The sequence below is a fragment of the Canis lupus genome, chromosome 32, assembly GCF_003254725.2.
Source record: "Canis lupus dingo isolate Sandy chromosome 32, ASM325472v2, whole genome shotgun sequence".
Taxonomy (NCBI): Eukaryota; Metazoa; Chordata; class Mammalia; order Carnivora; family Canidae; genus Canis; species Canis lupus.
In genome coordinates, this window is record NC_064274.1 from 38115092 (window position 1) to 38133632 (window position 18541).

The following is an 18541-nucleotide window of genomic DNA, read 5'->3' on the forward strand; positions in this document are numbered from 1 at the left end:
GCGGAGAAAAGGGAACCCTCATACACTGTTGGTGGGAATGTGAACTGGTGCAGCCACTCTGGAAAACTGTGTGGAGGTTCCTCAAAGAGTTAAAAATAGACCTGCCCTACGACCCAGCAATTGCACTGTTGGGGATTTACCCCAAAGATACAAATGCAATGAAACGCCGGGACACCTGCACCCCGATGTTTATAGCAGCAATGGCCACGATAGCCAAACTGTGGAAGGAGCCTCGGTGTCCAACGAAAGATGAATGGATAAAGAAGATGTGGTTTATGTATACAATGGAATATTACTCAGCTATTAGAAATGACAAATACCCACCATTTGCTTCAACATGGATGGAACTGGAGGATATTATGCTGAGTGAAGTAAGCCAGTCGGAGAAGGACAAACATTATATGTCCTCATTCAGTTGGGGAATATAAATAATAGTGAAAGGGAATATAAGGGAAGGGGGAAGAAATGTGTGGGAAATATCAGAAAGGGAGACAGAACGTAAAGACTGCTAACTCTGGGAAACGAACTAGGGGTGGTGGAAGGGGAGGAGGGCGGGGGGTGGGAGTGAATGGGTGACGGGCACTGGGGGTTATTCTGTATGTTAGTAAATTGAACACCAATAAAAAATAAAAAAAAAAAAAAAGAAAAGCAGAAGGAAGGCCCCAGTAAAAAATAAAAAAAAATTAAAAAAAAATAAAGAAAATTCAGTAATGGGATGCCTGGTGGTTCAGTGGTTGAGCATCTGCCTTCGGCTCAGAGCATGATCCTGGGGTCTGGGGTTCGAGTCTTGCATTGGGCTCCCTGAGAGCAGCCTGCTTCTCCCTTTGCGAATGTCTCTGCCTCTCTCTGTGTGTCTCTCATGAATAAATTTTTAAAAAAAGAAAACTCAATAATGTCCAATAAAAATGTGAATTTATTTATATTTCTTCCACAAAGAAAACACCATTATTTAAAAAATATCTCTTCTATTCATATACATACACTTGCACATTCACATGCACACCACATGCTACATATTAATTTGTCTTAGAACATTCATAGATTGTTTTGGTTTTTTTTCTAGCAGCTAGCACAGGGCCTACCACATAGTGAACAAATATTTACTGAGTAAATGAATAATTTCAAATCTATGCCCCGTTTCTCCGTGTCCCTGGCTTCTGCCTTATAATCATTCTTTTGAGCTACTCTAATAATCTGTAATTGGTTTCATTGCTTTCCCTTGGATTTACCCTCCATGTTGCTGTCATGATTATATTATGAAATAAAAACCTTGCTACATTATTGTCATGTTTTTTTTATTGTCATGTTTATAAATCTTTTGGTAACTTTTATTGGCTATGAAATAAAAATGCAATTCCTTATCACTCAAGTCTTTTCACAGTTTAGTCCTAATATACTCTCCTGACCCATCTTCTGTCATTTCTACCTCTTGTATCTGGCATCAGCCTAGTCACACTAGACAATTCATGGTTCTCAAAGATATACCATCGACTCTCACTCTGCACTCATGCCACTTGTTCTGACCAAAATATCCTACTACAGTCTTCCTTATCAGGCAAATATTTGCTATATCCTTCAAGGACAAATGTATATTTATTTTATACAGTTAAAAACTACAGATATTATATATATTATATATAAAGTATATATAATGTATATATATTCAATATTTCCTCCATTTTCCAGCCAAGTGATTCATTCTTTCAGCTGTTTCCATAGAAGTCATCCCAAAAGCTAACTAAAGTTTTGTAAAACTGCATTCTCTGACCCCTACTAATGGAGGTTCAGATTTTGCAGAAGTGGAGTGGAGACAGGAATCTGTTGTTTTAAAAACTCACTACATCCCAAAATAAACAATGCCAGACTGAATGCGGTTCAGTTCTGGGCCAGACTGAACTCTGCATTGCTGAGTGCTAAACATTGTTCTTAAAGCATGACTCAGGATCATGCTAGAAACAGCCAGAAGTGGAGCATCTTGGGACCCATACTTTCAGGTATTAATAAAACCAATCATTGTTTTTCATAGGTTTTATGCAAATGAGTCTTTGGGAAGTGAAATCAGCTTCTGTTATTTCAAGCTGTTCAAAAATACCAGGGAAATGGAGGGATTGAAAAAAGTAAAACAAAGGAATAAATTATTAAATATAGACAAAAAAAAAGAAAGAAAAGGATATAAAGTCATGTAAGCTGTGTCTATAACACTGTACTCATGGGGGAAAAAAGTGAGGAGGTGAAGAAGCACAATGAAACTAGTTATTAGAAAAAAAAATGATTTGTGTCAAGGAGCCACCAAGGGCCTTGGCTTATTCAAATCAGCAAAACTATTATCCTAGAATGCCATTACTAGCTCTAAACAAGTCACTTAGTGCAAAATTCTTGGGATTTTCCTCATTCAAAAAGATATGCAACTCCTTTTGAAGATTTTAGTTCAAAGTAACTCTGTGCAAAACCCACCCTCCTTTCTCTTGGGTACAATATGCTCATTCATTGAACAAGTGCCCAGAGAAGAAAAGTGCATTAATAGTTGATCCCTTCTAAAGTTAACTTTAGAATCAAGAGTTTTAGTGACAGAAAGACTGTTAGAAGGTTTTCTAGACCATACTTCTTAACCTTTTCCATGACAGAGTGCACACAGAAAATGGTATTTGTGTGGCACATTGGGATAAAGAGACTATAGGTGACTGGCTAAGGGGCTCCTGCTGCCAGTGGGTAGGTGTCAAAGAGCTCAGTATCTCCCAGAATCTCTGTAACCCATAATACTCGAGAAGATATACTAGATAAATCAATGCATCTTAGGAGAAAACTTAAGCCCCAAAAGGTGGCTTCACACCAGAAAGTTTAACAAAGTCACTTAGTAGGAGAGCAAGCACTGGATTTTCACATGCCTCATATGAACAGTAGTCCCAATCTATATGCCATTCAGAATTCACTAATTCTGATCATTGGTAGAGTCATTTGAAGGGACCCACCAATTCACTGAGGCACCAAGCTTTAGCAGTAGATTACAAAAACGATGATTTCTCCCACAAATAGCTGTACTGTTTTCAACAGTATTTAAATGCCACTTAAAAAAATAACAAAGACATTCTTTCAGAATTCTCTTAACTCATTGAAAAATGCCAGATAAAATCCTAAAAGCACTTTATTAATAAATGGAAGAAGCTGCCAGGAATTAAGCAGGCGTATGAGTCCAGGGAAGTAAGTAAGAAGCAACTGGGTGCCCTAGGAGAACGTATATATCCAGGATGCCTTGAACTTTGCATCTTCCCAGAGCAGAAATCTCCATTAGTGACCCTCCAGCATGAAAGCCATGCTCAGGAAAAGCTAGGTGCTCAGGAAAAGCCAGGTACACAGGAAAAGTATTCACTATAAATAATTGAATAAACAACCCTTCCTCACAGAGGCAAGCAGCAAAGAAAACTATCTAAAAGAGATTTAAATACGGGCCAAAAACTCTCCTGGGAATTTGTAGCCACTGGAAGATTCAACCATGGATTTAGAATCAAAATTTTCACTGTCTATATGATATGGAAAATCACAAGCTAAAAGTTTTCATTTCTGGACCCATTTAAACCAGACTCAGGTCTGTAATGGCCTCATATATGTGCCAGAAAGAAACACAGGAATAAGTTAGGAAAGTCCAAAGGATTGTGTTGTATTGTGAAGAAAAGTTTACAATAAAAGAAAAATCACAAAAACACATGAGAAACTAAGCCACCACAAACAGTGTCATAGAAATTATAAACAATTGGAACTTGGGTCCTGGAAATGTACAAATACAGAGAATATACTAGAAAATAAATTTATATGTTGAAAGAATTCTTAAAAGGTGAAAAGAGGAGGTAAAAACCTCACAAATAAGCAACAGATTAGGTAGATTTGGGAAAAGAGATCCAGAAATAAAAGTATAGCAATTAAAAGTAAATATTCAATGTAACAAACAGCAGATAAATACTATGGTGGACAGAATTAATAAAATGGAAAATTCTTGGGCAAAAAGAGAAATTATTCAGAAAAAAGCAATAGAGATAAAAGATGGGAAAAATGTTAAAAAGAGTTGAAGACACAAGGAAAACCAATAAAGTTCAAAATATATCTAGTCAGAGTTTCAGGACACCAGGCAAATTTAACCAAAAGGAAGTAATATAGCCATAATTAATGTCAGAAAAAATTATTCTTTAAAGGAAAAAATACTAATAATAAAGAAGAAAACTCTATAAAAATAACAGGATATAATTTTAAAAAATCATACTTAGAGATTTATATTATTTATATATAAATTGATAAAATTGGCACATACACCTTAAATCTGCACAATGTTGCACATCAAATGTATTTCAATAAAAAATAAAATGGGGGAATATAAAAAGAAAAACCAGTAAGGTTGCAAATAATGTGAACAATAAAAATAAATTGATTTCATTGATACATATAGAAGTCTACATCCAGTAATTGGAAAGAATTGGTATCAGACAGAACACATTTTCTGACCATTAGAAATTGTGGCAAGGGTTCTGATTTTCCTATCAATCCTGGGTGTGGACTTAAACCCCAGTTTTATAAACTCTTTTATATTTAGGAGACTTAGATCAGTCCTGTGGAATGTAGGTAGAAGTGATGCATGTATTTTAGGCCTGAACACAGAATATCCTGTACAATCTTCTACACTCTTGCTTCCTCTTCATCTAAAACATACAGAGCTGCATGTTGAGAATGTTGGCAATTTAAAAAAAGGAAGAAACCTATTCTATGTGTCACACATAGAAATATTTAGGATGGACTTTGAATGAACAAGAAATAAACATGTACTGTGTTAAGCCTTTTAAATTTGGAATTGTTTGTTGTGACTGACAGCTTATCATGAGAACACAGAAATTATAAAAATAAGATGAGAGCTAAAAATTTCTCCAGTTGCAAAGTTTTAAACACAATTCTGGTAACTCAAGAGTTAAAGAGAAGAGTGTAATAAACATTTTTAAATATTGGAATTAAAAATAAATAAACCCAAAGAAAGTTGGAAAAGGAAAATCATATGGAAAAGAATGGAAATAGAAACAAGCATGTAATAGAAGAGAAACAAAAATGAAATGTTGGCTTTTGAAAAGACTAATAAAAATAGCAAACCCCTCGCAAATTTGATTCAGACAAAAAGGTAAAGGAAAAAAATCAACAATAGGAGGAATGAAAATGTGTAATACTCCAGATACAGCAGAAAGTTTAAAGATAAGAGAATACATAAGGTAAGAGACACTGTCTTTTGTTCTGGAGTTGTCAGGGATGTTTGCATAGTGAATAGCCTTGGAAGATACAGTAACTCCAGGGCACCAGGGTGGCTCAGTCAGGTGGGCATCTGGCTTTGGTTCAGGATATGATCAAGGTCCTGGGATCAAGACCCACATTGGGCTCCCCTCTCAGTGGAGAGTCTGCTTGTCCCTCTTCCTTGGCCCCTCCCCCCTGCTCATGCTCTCTCACTCTCTCTCTCTCTCTCTCAAATTAATAAATAAAATATTTTTAAAAATAAAAATAAAATTAATTAATAAAAGATACAGTGTCTCCTTCTGGAGCAAAAAGCAGTCACACTTACTGCCAATTAAAAAAGATTCAGGTTCCCTAGGTTTAGGGTTTCTCTCCTATAATGCCACCCAGTGCATATGTAAGCATCCATCTGAGCCCATCCATGCTGCCCAAGTGGAGTTGGAAACAAGAACTGATGCAAACATAAAGCTTATGCTACTTGCTGTGTCTTAAGTAAAGTCCTTTATCTCCAGCTCAGGAGTTCATATCTTCTGCCAGTGTCTATGAGTCTGTGGTAAGATAACTTGTTGGCTTGCAAGTATGGTAAAATGTCACTGCTCTCACAGTACTGAATAAGATAATTTGAAAATGTATGTAGAAGATCTACAATGAGCCAAAATCTTATTAAAGAAGAATAGGAAGAGGGTACTTGCCTTGCTAAATATGGGTTCATTATAAAGTTATATAATTTAAGAGAGTGCAATATTTAAATGGAAATAGATTAGTGGGCCAATGGAAAATAACAGCTGTCATAGAAACAGACCTAACATAAATAAAAACTTAATATATGACAGAGTTGAATTTCTAGGTAGGAAAGATGCACATTCTATAATTGAAGCTAGGACAAGTGTTGCCCATTTGAGTATAAGAAATTGGATCACTACCTCATACCTGCCAAGAAAGTTAATTTCAGATGGAATAAGGTTTTAATGTGAAAAAGCAAAACTTTGTAAATTTTAGACGAAAATAGATTTATGACGTCCATTTAGAAAAGACAGGAAAAGCACCAATCATAAAACAAAAGATTGATGTATTCAAATACATCAAAGGTTAAACTTTGTTTAAACCAAATCTATAAAAAAAAAGATGTCAAAACAAAGTTGAAGAAGGAAAGCAGAGAAATATTCACTTATACAAATAGCTAAGGAAGGATTAGTTACCAGACTACTTAACAATTCCTTTTTTTTTTTTTTAAAGATTTTATTTATTTATTCATGAGAGACACTGAGAGAAAGAGAGGCTGAGACACAGGCAGAGGGAGAAGCAGGCTCCTTGCAGGGAGCCCGATGTGGGACTCCATCCGGGTCTCCAGAGTCACGCCTTGAGCTGAAGGCGGTGCTAAACTGTTGAGCCACCCGGGCTGCCCAACAATTCCTAAAAATCAAGATGAAAAATACAAACAACCCAATAGAAAAAGAGACAAGGATAAGAACAGACATTTTTCAAAGAGAAATATGAATGAATGTCCAATAAACTTGGGAAGGACACAACCTTACTGTAGTTATTGGGGTACTACAAATGAAACCACATTTTACACCTATTTGGTGACATTATAAAAGTCTAATCTGCCAGGTGTGGAGGAACAAAATGGAGTAGAACTCATATCTGCTGCTAGTAGGAACATAAATTGGTATAATCATTATGAGCTCTGAACTGAACTCCTAGCTTTATTAAGAAACGCTCTTGCATAAATGACCCCAAGAGACATGTACAAGTGTTTATAGGAACACTGCTTCTAATGGAAGAAAACAAACACCTCTCAGTAAGAGAACGGATTAGTAAAAGCGTGGAATATTTATACAATGGATACTAAATGGTAGTGAAAATCAGGAACCAGCAGCTATAACATAACATGGATAAATCTTAGAAACATTTTTCCAGTGAAAAAAGGAAGTTGCAGAAGAACATAGATAATTTGTTAATATTTTATAAAGTTCCAAAATAGCCCAAAACAAACCACATACTTTAGCAATGCATACATGCTCATGGGAAAACCCATGAAGATGACCCAGGAAATGACTTAAAGTATTAATTACTATGAGACTTCTGGAGAGGGACAGGGAAGCAGGGAGAAGATAGAAGGGACAGATAGGGCTTCAGTAGCATTGATAGCAGTCTATTTCTTAAGTTGGGCAAAATGTAAGTGAAAAACATGAGGGAGAGAAAATGATGTACTTACAGTATGGCACTGTATTTATCAGAAAAAAATCTGTGTATGACTGAATCGGTACGATTCAAACCCATGTTGTTCAAGCCTCAACTGTTAAGGTAAGACTTGGGAATGTCATCCACATTTAAGGAGCTTCCGGAAGGCAGCCCTGTAACCCTGATGAGGTGACATAGCAACCAGAAAGGAGGGGAGTGTTCTACAGCTTTAGGAAGAATTCTTGGCTGTCCTAATTATTCCCCTGGCGCTCCCTCCTCCTCTCTAGCTGAGTAGTGAGAAAAACTCCCAACAGTGACAGAGTCCTGCATATCCTGTGCAGTATGAAAAGGCACTGGGTGGGGGGTGGTGGTGGTGCAAGTGCATCATTCTAAAGCCACAGGCATGTTTTTGAAATCCATCCTCTGTGAGGGATGCCTGTTTGTAATTTAAATGGACTGGTGCTTCTACTTTCTTCACAAAGGCTTTGATTACAGCATAGTGTAACTATGAGATAACTAATCTCTATTCCTTTCTAAATGTAATCTGTACTCTGATTTGGAAAAAGAACAGAGGTTGGATTTTATTCACCTTCGTATACCTGGGTGTCTGGTATTTGGCACATAGAGTATGTAAAGGATTTTTGTTTGGAGGAGTGGAAAGATGGTACCTATAGATTTCTGTTTGGCTCCTAGGTTTGCAAAGTAGTTCCAATTCATGGCTACTTTATAAATTTTCTGCACACAGAAAGTAGAATCTATCCCAGAAGCAGCAAAATTGGTTATTCAAGGTCTTTCTCTTGCTAACAGCTTTATTCCTAAAACATCAAGTTTTTATAGCAACAGGTATACATAAGACAGTAAGCATCTCACTAGGAGTAAAAGACATGCCTACCTTAAAGATTTTAAGTTTAATGGGGAGATATGAATTGTGATGGTTTGGACCATCATTACCATTAAAGACAGTGTAAAGAACATCTATTATGAAGCCAAACAATCTGGGTTTGAATCCTTGCAACAATGCTTCTGAGCTAGGGTAGGTTATTTAGACTTCTATGTTTCTGTTTCTTTACCTGTAAAATAAGAGCTGATTAATGAGGTAATTTACATAAAACACCTAGAACAGTATGTGATACACCATAAGGGGTATAGAAATGATAGTTGTTATAAATGGTTATGGTGGTGGTGATGGTGGTGGTAGCAATGCTTCCCTCTATAAATGCATCACCTGGGAACTTCTAGTTATTCCCCCAGTAGTCTCAGAGTCCTAGTATCCTAGCCAATTCAAGTAAGTTTTAATGTTCAATTTGGAAATTATAAGAATGAGTTGAGATTTTTTTTATTAAAAAAAAAATCCTCATCCAATTAATCCAATGATAATCTCTTAACAGGGAAGATAGAAAAGGGTCTTTCTGGTCCTTGTTTGGACCAGTTCATCAATCAGTTAATAAGTCCTTGCATAAAAACTGATTCAGCTTCTTAGAGGGATATTTGCAACTAAGTCATTTGGGTGCTCTTACAAAGAAAAAATACCCTTAAACTGAAATATTCTAGAGGAAGGAAAGGAAAATTCCTCTGCTTGACCCATAAATATCTAAAACTTTTCTTTATCCACTTGGTTCCTCCAATTCTTATGGAAGCAGTTCCAAAATCTTTCTTTTTCATTCCTCTCCAGGCACTCTGTTGCTAAAATCTCAGCACATATAAGTATGCTTGATCATATTCCATCCATCTTACTATCACCATCTAATTCTTTCACTTCCAATATAGCCTTTCTTCTGCAGAAGAAAAATTTTCTTGAAATACTCCTCTTCCTTTGTCTTGTAAATCAGGCAAGTTTCAAATTTGCTGCTCCCTGCTGCCTTAGCTCAAAAAATTATTTAGGAAATGCCACCCAAAGGGAAAGTTGTGAATATTTACATTAAAACTTTCTTCTTGGGATCCCTGGGTGGCGCAGCAGTTTGGCGCCTGCCTTTGGCCCAGGGCGCAATCCTGGAGATCCGGGATCGAATCCCACGTCGGGCTCCCTGCATGGAGCCTGCTTCTCCCTCTGCCTGTGTCTCTGCCTCTCTCTCTCTGTGTGACTATCATGAATAAATAAATAAAATCTTAAAAAAAAAATTTCTTCTTATGCAAGTCACACAGTATACAACTTTCTCCCCAAAGGGACTATGACATCCTCAAAAGACAAAAACCACATATTATTCATTTTTATAAATGCCTGAAATAGGCATAACCTAATGAAGCCACAGTATGATTCTTGAGCCCTAACCACATATACTTTCTACTGTACCATCTATGGGTGTTTCAGCATTTCACTTAGGAGGAGGCTAAGTGAGGGAATTTTGAGGGAAAAGGGTATGGGAAATCAGTTTGAAACAACATTTGCATAGCAAGCAGGCTTTTTGCTTAGATTGTATGCTTATTGCATTCATTCATCCCATCCATCCATTTATTAAAATATATTAAGTGCCAACAATGTGTCAGATACTATTCTGGGTGTTAGAAATACAGCAGAGAACAAACAGATAATAGTTTGTGCCTTTGTGGCATTTACATAAATATGGTAGATAGTGAATAGTATTATGGAGAAAATTAACTCAGGGAGGTTGGGGAATTCTAGAGGGAGGAAGTGTATTCTATAACAGTGTAGACAAAGAATGCTTTACTGAGAAGGTGACTTGGGAGAGCCACACAGAAAGCCAAAAGAAAGTGGTCCTGACAGAAGGAACAGTGTGGAATGTTTGAGCAAAGCAAAGAAGCCTGGAGGTCTAGAACAGTAAGAGCAGAAGAGAACAGAAGATGTGGTCATAGAATTATCAGATGGTAAGAACATGGAGGATATTTTTAGGCTATTCTTAGGACTGGATTTACTCTAGGATACGAAGCCATTAGAGCATGTTTGAGCAGAGGAGTGAAATTTGGTTTTAATTTTAATTTATTTTATTTTATTTTTTAAAAGATTGTATTTATTTATTCATTCATGAAAAACATACAGAGAGAGAGAGAGAGAGAGAGAGAGAGAGAGAGAGAGAGAGGCAAAGACACAGGCAGAGGGAGAAGCAGGCTCCATGCAGGGAGCCCGACACGGGACTTGATCCCTGGTCTCCAGGATCATACCCCCGGCTGCAGGCAGTGCTAAACTGCTGAGCCACCCGGGCTGCCCTGGTTTTAATTTTTAGAAGGTTCTAGCTACCTTTTGAGAAGACACGTAAGTAAGATACATGGAGAAATAGAAGACCGATCTACCTCTGATCAATCTCCTGACTTCTTTCTCCCTACTCTTCACTTTTCTCAAATATGCCAGACATGTTAACACCTTGAGGTACTTGCTCCTTCTTCCTGGAATGTTCTTCTCTTTATATATCCACATAGCTTCTTCTTGTCCTTCCTTTGGGTCTTTATTCGTATGTCACCTTTTTAATGAGGCCTTCTTTGGTCATCCTAAAATCACAATCCCTCCTGCCAACAATGCTGCCTGCTTTCTCTACTTTATTGTTTTTCTTAGTAATTATCATTACCTAGCATATGGTATATTTTACTTGTTTATCTTGCCCTATGCCTTTCCACCCTTTCCACTGGAATGTAAGCTCCATGAAGATGGGAATTTTAAAAATTTTATTTACTACTCAGTGCCTAGAATAGTACCTAATACATGCCAGTTGCTCAATCCATATTTGTTGAATGAATAAACTAAGAAGAAACAGAGGAGGAAAACCAGGAGTATATGGGTTCCTGGAATTGAGACAAAGCTTCTTGTATTATAATAGTATCATATAGTGATAGGTGGTAGTACACTTATGAGCACAGTATAATGTATAGAGTTGTCAAATCACTGTACTGAACACCTGAAACTACTGTAACATTATGTGTCAACTATACTTCAATAAAAAAGAATAAAGTCTTTCTAATACTCAAGATGCATTTTTAAAAAAGATTTTATTTATTTATTCATGAGAGATGGGGGGGAGAGAGAGAGAGAGAGAGAGGCAGAGGGAGAAGCAGGCTCCATGCAAGGAGCCCAATGTGGGAGTCAATCCCGGGACCCTGGGATCATGCCTTGAGCTGAAGGCAGACGCTTAACCACTGAGCCACCCAGGTGTCCCTCAAGATGCATTTTTGACTGATGATATATGCATACATTTGAGATGGATTGAGGTTGTGTTTGCAGGCATGCACACAATTTCAGCTTCATGAGTTTTGATACAAAATAAGGGAGCTAAAGTTCTCCTAACCAGCATCACCACTGCATATCATGGAATCAGGAGATAAGAATGCAGAGTGAACAACAGTGGTGAAAGGAACTAAAATCCATAACATTCCTGCTTTGTGTCATGCATTGTACTATGTTATCCAATCAATATTTGCCACATGACTACCATATGCCATCATGATCTTAAGCACTCGGATTGCAAAGTGACTTAAATCTATTAGGGAATAAAACATTAGAGTCTTGTTAGAACAAAGAAATTGAACACATAATAGATGTATTGGACATTTAAACATAATACAACATAACCGAGCAGATCAAGTGATCCAAGAGCAAGCACAAACTACTTGAGAAGGTCAGAAAATGTTACAAGGAGGTGAAACTATTTTAGATGGAGGCAATCAAAAAATCAGTGGAAACTCACCAAAGGAGCTCATTAAGTAGATGGAAAAACCTATTGTTAGCAGACCTTCAAGTTCCAAAATAAGGAACATGAGTAGAGACCTAAGAGCCTAACAACACAAGCCCAAACATAATATTTATATAATTTTGTCAATCATATGAAATGAAAAATAGGAGAGAAGAGCAAGAAGGCTGGGACTGCAGTTACCTTGCAACTGTTGCTGCATGCTTGGAATAGAGAGCAAGTAATGGAACAATGCCTTGTTGTTTGTCATATCAACACACTGTGACTATAGTCACCACCTAACCAGGCCAGATTTGTGTCTTGGGAGACAATACTCAGGTTATTATCACCTCTCTTCCTTTGGGTGAGAGGGATGGGGTAGAGGTAGACTTTTCCCCAGTCTAAAAGTGATTAAAGTGCTTGACTAGATTGTAGGGGGAAAGGGAAAAAAGAGGATTCTATGATGATTCCTGAGTCATTCTGTGGTGTAGGTAGTGATGTCTACCTTCTCTATATGTCTATTGGAGATTCAGGAAAAGGGACTCATTTGAGAGGAAAGGCAATGAGTTCAGTTTGAGATATGTTAATGTTATGCTATTTGCAGGACACAAAACGGGGGCTATAATTACAGTTTGGAAATACAGGTGAGAAGACTGGGAGATAGGTCAGGGTTGGCCCACTTAGTAAATTATGTAAACATAATTTCATGAACTGATGGGGCACAGCCTTACTAAGACTAATGAAATTCATAAGTTGGCATGTCTAGACCTGCTCAGAACATGGTCCCTTGCAAATTTGTCTTGGTGATGGCATGCTGGAAACCCTCCTGATGGCATCACTCAGCCCTAATACCAAACCTCACAGCACATTTGCTTTTAAACATTGCATGTCATATACTTCTTTCCTCCTACTGGGATTTCTCTCCAATGATCAACCACCATAGACCTACATCTACCATGATGTGTACCACTCCAAATCTCAAATTATTAAAACTCTTATTGCTTCACAAATGAATATTTGTTTCCCTTTTATCTCCAAACATGTTCACGTTTTCTCTTCCAAAACATGCATGCACACACGTACATGTGCAACTTGCTTTCCTTTTAGCGACTGAACGCTCTTTCCCCTTGAGCTATGGCCAGTCCTTTCAAATAAATAGTTTCTATTGGCAGCTTACACTTCCTATCCACTTATAATTGCCTTAAATCCTTTCTATTTGGGTTCTGTGACTACCACATTAAAAAGATGTCTCTATTCTGCCAAAGACTGAATTCTTGCCAAATCCAATGACCTTTTCTCATATGTCCTTCTCTGTGATTTCTCTGTAGAAATTGTCAGTGCCTGGAAATTCTCTTTTCTTTTGAACTTTGCTCTCCTGGTTCTTATCTAATTTCTTTTAACTTTTTCCTATTAGTTTTTTCTTTTTTTTTTTTTTACTCTCTTGTTCATTCAACATCTATTAGGTACTGAATTTTTTTACTCTTAAAATGTGTCATAGTTTAATGAGAAAAAGTAGTAAATGGGTTGGATTTAGGCAAACTAACATGGGAAACCAGCAAATTAGTGGACGCTTGGATGGTTAGCAGATTCAGAATATGGAGAGTTATTCCCATTCATTCATTAATGCCATTAAGTTGTGATATATTGATAAATTGCTCTCACATAGGATATGTACCTATCAAGTACACCAGGACCTTCACTGTTCATTTCTGGATGCTTTATTTCTTATCAACCCCTCTTCTGATCTACACATGCTTCAATTACTTACATTAATACCACAGCTCAAGTCATATCCATCTTTCCCAGTTGAGGAGTCATTCTGTTTTTTCTATCTGTGTGACCATCAGTATGTGATTTAACCTTTCTGTGTTTCACTGGCAAATGGGAATTAAGCTATTGTTATTTAAGGTGACTTCACATATTTTGCTTGTCATCTTTTTTTTTTTGCTTGTCATCTTTTCACGTGTTTATGCTACAGTTAAATATTTGATGATAATAATAATAATAATGATTAACATTTATTACACAATATGAGCCAGGCGTTGTGTAAGCATCATGCCCTAGAACTGCTTTATGACATCGATTCTATGGTTGTCCTTATCTTATAGTCAATGCTGCTGATACTCTAGCATGTGATACAGAGCTGTGAAATCCAGATTCTGTCACAAAACTTTGTTGACCATACATTCTTTAAAAAACTTCATATTTTCTTTAATGAACTTTAACTAGGTCATGCTAGATTTGTATATAAAAGCAAGGGTACATTTTCTTGAAGGTAAGAAAATTGTCAAAGAAAATGCTTCCATAGACTGTAGGAAAAATACAGGCTGGCTAGAATCATGAAAGGAAATGTGACAAAGTTCTGGATAAATGCTGGGATTATGCAAGCAGAGGAAAAAAAAATGATTTGCGGGTTTGCTTTGGCAACTTGTTTCTTAATATTCCTGTATATGAAACTTTCTTTCTTTCCAAGTTCCCAACCCTATTATGTGAGCCATCTTTGACAAGCTGGTCATTGGGTTTTGTTTAACTCTCCTGTTCACCCCAGTTTACCTTAAGGTTTAATTTAAGAGCCTAAGAGGAAATGCTTAAGCAAGAGAAATAAATTTGCAGAGGAAGACAGGTAAAACCCTGGGTTTGCCTATAAATGGATTATTTTGATAGAGTTGGATTTGATTCTTATTTTTGGCCCTGAAGGTGGTAAGTGTGTTTGTGTGTGTGGTACACTGGCCAGGAAAGGAAGGAGAGGTCTGCACAGCAAATGGCACATGTTTCCATTTGTTTATGTTCAGCATTTTAATAACTTTAGTATTTGCACAGCTGAAGGAAAGGAAAGTACCCTGAGAATAGACACCGTGAGGAACTCTAGAAGCTTGCAAAAGAGAAAAACATGAATTGGAAAAGAGCCACAGATGTATTAAGTAAAAAATGCCTCAGCCAAAATAAACCACGTGTTGGGATGCTCCATTCTAAAGGGAATCGATAAGAAGCACATTGAAATAATTATTCTGACAATTCTCAACTCTGCTTCTTTATTTTTCTTATGAAGATATCAATACAGAGATATTCAGAGATTAGGAAGATACATTTCTGCACAATCTAGTGAAAATACAAAAGCATGTGGATCAGACAAAAAAAATTGTTAATTCTGTCTCTGTAATTTACAAAGATGATGGTGCGTGGGGGATTTTACTTAATCTCTCAGAATGTCAGTTTCCTCCTCTGTAGAACAAGAGCAAGGCTAAAAAACTATGATGAAGTAAATAGTTCTTTTTTTTTTTAAGAAAAAGCTCTTTGTCCACTTTAGACATCATATTTTTTTTTAGTGTCATACGATTTAACTTCTTCCTCTCTCTTCTACTTACTTTAATTTTGATTTGGACCAAGCATTGAATGTTTGTGTTTACATGACGCTGTTTAATACATCTATACACACAATTTGGGGGACTTGGTTTCTCCTTTCAGATTAAGATAAAACACTTCACCTTTGATTTATAGACAGAGCAGATTACAAATGCATAGAAGATGCATGACTAACTGCCCCAGCTAGGAAACGTTAACTAAATGGTAATAGTTTTTCTTACCACTGTAGGTGCCCTTAGCCTTTGCTATAGTGAGACTGGTTGCAAACTCACCTGTTTGTCTTGTATTGTCTCACTTTGGCCAGTGGGATGATTAGCACAGCACTGCTAGGCCATAACAATTCTGGGCTTGCTATGTCTAGGTAAAGAGATTGATTATAAGCTGGATCTTCCTCAATGTAGAAAAATAGAAACCATGGAAGATACAGCAAGCCAATTAGCCCTAAGGAGAATAAACAGGCCTTTCACACAAACCAAAACTCATGCATCCTTAGACAGCCTCACTGGCTGTAAGTTTCTACATCTTTGTTATCCTTTCTTTCCTCCCAGGGTTAGTGCCAAGTATGATACCCTGAAGGCTGGTAAATAACTGATCATCCTATCAGATTTGTCATGTAACATTAGCCTGGCAGCTGCCCTATTTGGGTTATGTGTGCATCCTTTCAGAGCTGAGCCTAATAATGATGGGTTGTCTACCCAACTAGCAGACAGTCAGTTCCCACATCCGGGCCTCTCCACCCCCAGATCCTGTCCTAATCTCTAACTGCCCACAGTCACCTAATATAAACTGGAAATGGGGCAAGAAGAAACATAGAATTTAAAAACAAGTGCTCAGTCAGAGGAAGATCAATGTAGACCTTGTTTACCACTTGACTAAGGGGGTCATGTTTACCACACTCACTACATAAAGTTGCCTTTCATGGTCTTCATGGTGTGGATTTTTGTGAGGTGGTACATTGGCAATGAAATTCACCTTATTAAGTCTCTTTTTTTCTTTAAGAAAGTGGCGAAGGATTTGGAAACACACTGTGGAAGCCCCAGCACTGGAAATAGTTTGGTTACAAGGATACTGACAAGTTCTGCCAAAACCTTCTTCCTCATTAGCCTCCCAAGGCACCAAATTCTACCATTAGAATCCATTATTTTGCCTACAAGAAAGTATCTCATCTTTCATTGTTAGTGCCATTTAATTTAAAATACTTAGGGCCTTGAGGAAAACCTAAAGTACTCCCCTGCTTATATTAGGCTTAGGAAGAAGTATCAAGGACAAGAATAATTAATAGGGCAAGACAAGTGTAGGTACTGAGATCCTGGGGGTGGGGGTGGGAGAGATCCTCTTCTGGTATAGTGTGTGTGTGGTACGGAGGTGAGAGGGGGGTCCTGGATCTTGGGGATAGGAGGGTGGGGCCTGAGGACAAAGGGAGATTGAAATATGACAAACCTGAGGGATGTTTAATCTAGAGCCAGATCTCTGTGCAGATGAAATAGAAATATGTTAACGGTGACTCAATTTAAAATTTAAATGCATTCGCTTTCAGAATGGACCATCTGAAAATGCTTTATAAAAACCACTAAAGTACTTTTCTAAAATTTAGCCTTGCCATGAAGCACATGGATAGGACACACTGCTTGAAAGTTACAATATCAATGATTCATTCTTTCTTCTTTTCAGAACAAATAATAACTCAGAAACCAGAAAGCTATCATAGATATGTGCGAATGAGCTTAAAAAATAAGGCAAACAATTTTAAGCATAATTGAAAAAAACAAGTAAAGTATTATAGTCTTTATAACGTTTATGATTGTTTAAAATATTTCCTTTCATTTTAGGGGCCCCTGGGTGGCATAGTTGGTTAAACATCTGCTTCTTGGTTTTGGCTCTGGTCATGCTCTCAGGGTTGTGTGATCGAGCCCTGCATTGAGTCCAGCATCGAGCCCTGCATCAGGCTCCACTCTCAGTGTGGTGTCTGCTTGGGTTTCTCTTTCCCTCTGCTCCTCCCCTCCTCAAATAAATAAATAAATAAATAAATAAATAAATGTTTTAAAATTCCCTTTCATTTTAGAAATCAAAGTTAACATAACAATTGTTATCTGCTGAGGATATCAGTTCAACCTGGGGAACTATAAAACACAAAATTGGAAACCTGTGAGGGTGACCACTTAGGAAAATTGGGGTGTTCTGAATATATTTTCATTTTTTACTGAATAATGCAGTTGATTGTAACCTAATCATTTCATATTGCAGGAATGACAATAGTAAAATAAAAAATTAATATTCATGAACTTTCATTAAGTATCAAAAATTTCTAAAATTATTGCAAGTAAAATGTTCATGACACAATGTGGTAGAAACTATACTTTCCATCTTATAGATAAGAAAACTAAGAGTGTAAGAGACTTAACTACAGCATGCTATAGTAAATGCTAGAGCCAGGAACTTAAGGGCAACTGGAGAGGCTTAGGAGAGAATTTAAATTTATTTGGCTTTGGCATAATGGTTTTTCATTGGTACCTAATTAGTATCTTCAATGCAATTGTAATAGGTTAGCTTAAACTTATTCTCTCCCATCTTGAGCCATGATGGGCACCAAAAAATAACCTGTTTCTCATTCAAAACAACTTGTCTCGTAAGTGGCCACCATCTTCCGATATTCAAGTTACTTTTCATTTATTACAATAAATGAAATAATTCCATTTATTACAATTTTTCCCCAAGTGTTTGACATAACAGGAAGAGAATTCCAAAATTATGCCAGACCCTTAATATGTTCCACATTAATCTCCCACCTACTCATTTATTCATTCATTCAATGAATATTGAGTGCCCACCACATACTAGTCACAATTCTTGATGCCAAAGCCTTTATGGAGTGCCTTTTATTTTGGTAGGAAAAAGAGATACTAGATAGATAAAATAATGTCAACATGTTCCTGTGTCAAAATCTGGGAGTTGTCACACAGCTACCATTTATCTCCCTTGTCTGGAAGTTAACCTATGAATTTTAGCTGGGCCCACAGCCATACAGAATAAAATCTACATTTCCCAACCTCTCTTGAGCTCTGTATGGGTATTTGACTAAGTTCTGGACAGAGGGATGTAAGCAAAAGAGATCTGAGCAATATCAG